The sequence below is a fragment of the Salvelinus fontinalis genome, chromosome 2 (assembly GCF_029448725.1).
Source record: "Salvelinus fontinalis isolate EN_2023a chromosome 2, ASM2944872v1, whole genome shotgun sequence".
NCBI lineage: Eukaryota > Metazoa > Chordata > Actinopteri > Salmoniformes > Salmonidae > Salvelinus > Salvelinus fontinalis.
The window spans coordinates 78,471,994-78,477,993 of NC_074666.1; positions in this window are offsets into that span (position 1 = coordinate 78,471,994).

Sequence of the window (6,000 nt, forward strand, 5' to 3'; positions counted from 1 at the left end):
GTAGTTTGAGCGAGGACGTCCGTCGGCAATTGGCCTGCAGGGACACCACTCTCACCTTTGACCAGCTGGTGGACCTGTCCATCCGGTTGGATAACCTGCTGGCTACCCGCGGATGTCCAGATCGGGGTCTGTCGATTCCATCCCCCAGCACCACAGCTCCTACGCCCATGGAGCTGGGAGGTGCTGCACGTAAGGCGATCGGAGGAGGGGCCGGTCCATGCACCATCTGTGGCCGCAGAGGGCACACTGCCGGTCGGTGCTGGAGAGGTTCCTCTGGGAGTCGAGGCAGCAGGCAGGGCACTCTTGTGTCACCCCAGGTGAGTCGGCACCAGGCTCACCTAGAGCCCTCAAACACATGTTTGTGTATATTAATTTTCCGGAGTTTTCCCCGCATTCCCAGCATAAGGCGCTCGTACATTCAGGCGCAGCTGGGAACTTTACTGACAGATCATTTGCCCATATTTTAGGGATCCCTATTGTTCCAGTGGATATGCCCTTCCCAGTTCACGTCCTAGATAGTCGACCATTGGGGTCGGGCTATTTAGGGAGGCCACCGCTCCACTGGGCATGGTGACGCGGGAGGATCACAAGGAGAAAATCTTTTCCTTATTGATTCTCCCGCGTTTCCCGTGGTGCTGGGTATACCCTGGTTGGCATGTCATGACCCCACTATTTCGTGGCAACAGAGTGCCCTCATGGGGTGGTCACGAGAGTGCTCGGGGAGGTGTTTAGGGGTTTCCGTCGGTGCGACTACGGTGGAAAGTCCAGACCAGGTCTCCACCGTGCGCTTCCCCTCTGAATATGCTGATTTGGCTCTCGACTCAATTACCACCACGGGGAGGATTGTGCGATAAATCTCCTGGTTGACGCAGCACTTCCCAGGAGTCAAGTGTACCCCCTGTCAGAAGAGGAGATGGCGGCTATGGAAATATATGTCTCCGAATCCCTGGAGCAGGGGTACATTCGGCCCTCCACTTCACCTGCCTCCTCGAGTTTCTTTTTTGTGAAGAAGAAGGATGGAGGTCTGCGCCCGTGTATTGACTATCGAGGCATCAACCAGATCACGGTGAGGTACAGTTACTCCCTACCTCTCATAGCCAGTGCGATTGAGTCAATGCACGGGGCGCACTTCTTTACAAAATTTAATCTCAGGAGCGCTTACAACCTGGTGCGTATCCGGGAGGGAGACGAGTGGAAGACGGCATTTAGTACCACCTCAGGGCACTATGAGTACCTCATCATGCCGTACGGGTTGATGAATGCTCCATCAGTCTTCCAGGCCTTTGTAGACAAGATTTTCCGGGACCTGCACGGGCAGGGTGTAGTGGTGTATATCGACGACATTCTGATATACTCCGCTACACGCCCCGAGCATGTGACCCTGGTGCGCAGGGTCCTTGGTCGACTGTTGGAGCATGACCTGTACGTCAAGGCTGAGAAATGCCTGTTTTCCCAACAGTCCATCTCCTTCCTAGGGTACCGCATTTCCACTTCAGGGGTGGAGATGGAGAGTGACCGCATTACAGCCATGCGTAATTGTGACGTCCTGACCATAGTAAGCTTTTATTTTCTATGGTAGAGTAGGTCAGGGCGTGACTGGTGGGGTTGTTCGAGTTTATAATTTCTATGCAGGGTTCTATGTTTGATTTTCTATGTTGGTGATTTGTATGATTCCCAATTAGAGGCAGCTGGTTATCGTTGTCTCTAATTGGGGATCATACTTAAGTAGCATTTTTTCCACCTGTGGGTTATGGATATTATTTAGGTTTATGTGTAGTTGCCTGTTTAGCACTGCATTGTCGTCATGGTTTGTTTATTCTTTATTTTGTTTTTGTATTTGCTTAAGTTTCACTTTCATTAAAATTATGTGGAACTCAACGTACGCTGCGCCTGGGTCCGACCTTCATTATTACAAACATCGTGACAGTAATTGGCCAACTCCCACCACGGTAAAGGAAGTGCAGCGGTTTCTAGGGATTGCCAACTACTACCGGAGGTTTATCCGGGGCTTTGGTGAGGTAGCGGCTCCCATTACCTCACTGCTGAAGGGAGGACCGGTGCGTTTGCAGTGGTCAGCTGAGGCGGACAGGGCTTTTGGTCAGCTGAGGGCTCTGTTTACCTCGGCTCCCGTGCTGGCTCATCCGGATCCCTCTTTGGCGTTCATAGTGGAGGTGGACACGTCCGAGGCTGGGATAGGAGCCGTGCTCTCTCAATGCTCGGGCACACCACCAAAGCTCCGCCCCTGTGCCTTCTTTTCAAAGAAGCTCAGCCCGGTGGAGCGAAACAATGACGTGGGGGACCGGGAGTTGTTGGCTGTCGTCAAGGTTTTGAAGGCGTGGAGACATTGGCTTGAGGAGGCTAAACACCCTTTTCTCATCTGGACTGACCACCGCAATCTGGAGTACATCCGGGCGGCGAGGAGACTGAATCCTCGCCAGGCCAGGTGGGCCATATTTTTTACCCGTTTTGTTTTCACCCTATCCTACAGACCAGGTTCCCAGAACGCGAAGGCAGACGCACTGTCCCGGATGTATGACACAGAGGAGCGGCCCATGGATCCCACTCTCATACTCCCGGCCTCTTGCCTGGTGGCACCGGTAGTGTGGGAGCTGGACGCGGACATCGAGCGGGCATTACGTACAGAGCCCACTCCCCCCCAATGGACGTCTGTACGTTCTGTCTGCTGTCCGCGACCGTTTGATCTATTGAGCCCATACGTCACCATCCTCTGGTCATCCGGGCATTGGTCGGACAGTGCGCTGTCTTAGTGGGAAGTACTGGTGGTCCACTTTAGCTAAGGACGTGAGGGTTTATGTCTCCTCCTGCTCGGTGTGCGCCCAGTGCAAGGCCCCTAGGCACTTGCACAGAGGGAAGTTACAACCCTTACCCGTTCCACAATGGCCGTGGTCGCACCTGTCGGTGGATTTCCTAACGGATCTTCCTTCATCACAGGGTAACACCACGATCCTGGTCGTTGTGGATCGTTTCTCTAAGTCTGTCGTCTCCTCTCTTTGCCCGGTCTCCCTACGGCCCTACAGACTGCGGAGGCCCTGTTTACACACGTCTTCCGGCACTACGGGGTGCCTGATGACATAGTATTTGATCGAGGTCCCCAGTTCACGTCAAGGGTCTGGAGGGCGTTCATGGAACGTCTGGGGTCTCGGTCAGCCTTAGCTCGGGTTTTCACCCTGAGAGTAACGGGCAGGTGGAGAGAGTGAACCGGGATGTGGGTAGGTTTCTGCGGTCCTATTGCCAGGACCGGCCGGGGGAGTGGGCGGCGTTCGTGCCCTGGGCAGAGATGGCTCAGAACTCGTTCCGCCACTCCTCCACTAACCTCTCCCCCTTCCAGTGCGTACTCGGGTACCAGCCGGTTCTGGCGCCTTGGCATCAGAGCCAGATCGAGGCTCCTGCGGTGGATGACTGGTTTAGGCGCGCTGAGGAGACCTGAGACCTTCAGCGGGCCATGAGGCGCCAGAAAACCTGCGCAGATTGCCACCGCAGTGAGGCCTGTCTCTCGACCCGAAACCTGCCCCTCCGCCTGCCCTGCCGGAAGCTGGGCCTGCGGTTTGTGGGGCCATTCAAAGTCCTGAGGAGACTGAACGAGGTATGTTACAGGTTACAGCTTCCCCCCCGATTATCGAATTAACCCCTGGTTCCATGTGTCTCTCCTCAGGCCGGTGGTGGCTGGTCCACTCCAGGAGTCTGAGGTGCGAAAGGTTCCTCTGCCCCCTCTGGACATCGAGGGGGCCCCGGTGTATGCAGTTCGATCCATACTGGATTCGAGGCGTCGGGCGAGGGGCCTTCAGTGGAGTGGAAGGGGTACGGCCCGGAGGAGAGATCCTGGGCGCCGGTGGAGGATGTTTTGGACCCATCGATGCTGTGGGAGTTCCACCGTCTCTATCCGGATCGGCCTGCGCCTCGCCCTCCGGGTCGCCCCCGAGGCCGGTGTCGGCGCGCGTCAAGGGGGGGTACTGTCACGACTTCCCCCAAGGTCGGTCACTCTCCATGTACGGGCGGCATTCGGCGGCCGACGTCATCGGTCTTCGAGGCACCGGTCTTCGCTGATCCATCTTTCATTTTCCATTGGTTTTGTCTTTATTTTCTACACACCTGGTTTTCGTTATCCAATTACATGTTCATGTATTTAACCCTCTGTTTCCCCCATGTTTGTTGTGCGTGATTATTTCTATGTTCGGTTCATTATGGCTGGTTTTTCGACGGGTGCTGTGTTCACCCGTGCGTAATATTTACCGTTGGTTTTTGGTCAAGTGTATTTGTTTACCTTGTGCCTTCATTGTTTGAGTAAAGTACGTTGCTCACTCATTTTGCTCTCCTGCGCCTGACTTCATGCACCAGCTACACTCACCTTCTGACAGAGGGTAGAGAAATGATCCTTGCCCTGCTGCCAAGTGTAGCCTACAGATCTAAAAGACATAAATCAAATTATTTTAATTTTGGAAAGAATGTAAACATCTGGATCAGTCCTAGGGGTTGATCAAACAACAACGGTTTCTGAAGGCCTGCACCTGGAGGTAAGGTGAAGAGAGACATGCAGACGAGGCTGGGATGCATTTCTGTGCTATCTTCTCATCATAATGCAAATGTATGATTCCCTTATCACAAACCAGAGATAGGAATGCCATTTCTCTTGGTCTCTGGACTATGTTTGAGAGATGCCAATCGTTCATGGGAACACAGTGTACGAAATACATCTGGGGTTGGACATTAATTACCTAACAATGGCCTATTCCCTCTCAGTGGACTCAAACAAAAGATAGTTATGTTCTAGAATGTATTTATTCTATTTTTGTAAGTCCTCCAAGGACCACACACATGCCATGCTGTCCCAAAAAATAGATACTATAGCTTACTGAAGCCATTTTTGCAAACCCACTGAACCAGTTCTTCAGCACACAAATTAACCGTCAACAATACCGTGGCCTACATACTTACTCTTTATGTGAATCATGTGACAACATGTCTGGTCAAAGTATCCACACACATCCTTTCATCTGTGATTTACATGCATACACAGACTAACAAAGAAAGACACATTCCTTTTGAAATGCAATGTGTTGAGTCAAAAGACTGTGCCAGGCCAAAGTAATGGACAAAGTAAGGAAAAAGCCTAACGCAAAATTGATTAGATTCCCAGTTGTTCAGTGCCAATGCTTAATTGAATAAAACGGCGGTAATTGATAAGTCGGGTTTGCTGGCTGAGGCTTTGAACTGGCCTGAAAGAATGGATGGGATTTTAATGCTTTACCGCAGTGTTTCCAAACCATTTCTTGCTAAAGACTGATGACCAGTTCCTCTTTGTGAAAGTCCCAAATCAGCTCTTAGCGCCTTCAAATTGTGTCAATGATTACCAAGCTGTGCTGTTTGTTAGCTGCCTACACTAATATATCTTAACATTTCTATACACCCAAAACATTGTATTGAATGTGTCAAATTCTGTTTAATATGATGTCAATGCATGATTTGCATCTCTGCTCTATAACCTGGAGTATAGCCAAGTACAGAGAGGTTATAGAAAAGAGGAACGCATTAAATATGACAGTGGAGCCAGGCAGGCAGATAATTACAATAAATAAATAAAAACACCCATAACATGGTAGTGACTTAAATAGAAAGAACAGGGAATGAACCGTGCTTACTTCAATATTATTTTTTGGATATGTTAAACATTGTGTATTTCCCTGTAGATTTCAATAGATTGTTCTCCGTTTTACTGTATAAGGTCCACAATTCAACCTATCTTGATTTGAAATTGATACTGGAAATTCCTGGAGTCCAACTCCGCTCAACAGACAATGGCTGCCAGCATGCAGTAGGCAGCCGTTCCATCAACGTCAGTCGGTTGACATTGACTTACTGGTTTAAGTTGCTTCTCTTAATAAAAGTAATACATGAGAAGGTCACGAGCCCCATATATCTAGTTAAGGGAGCCCTAACAAAATGTCACTTCCCACCTGCCTGGGATGAAAAGGCAAACTCTGA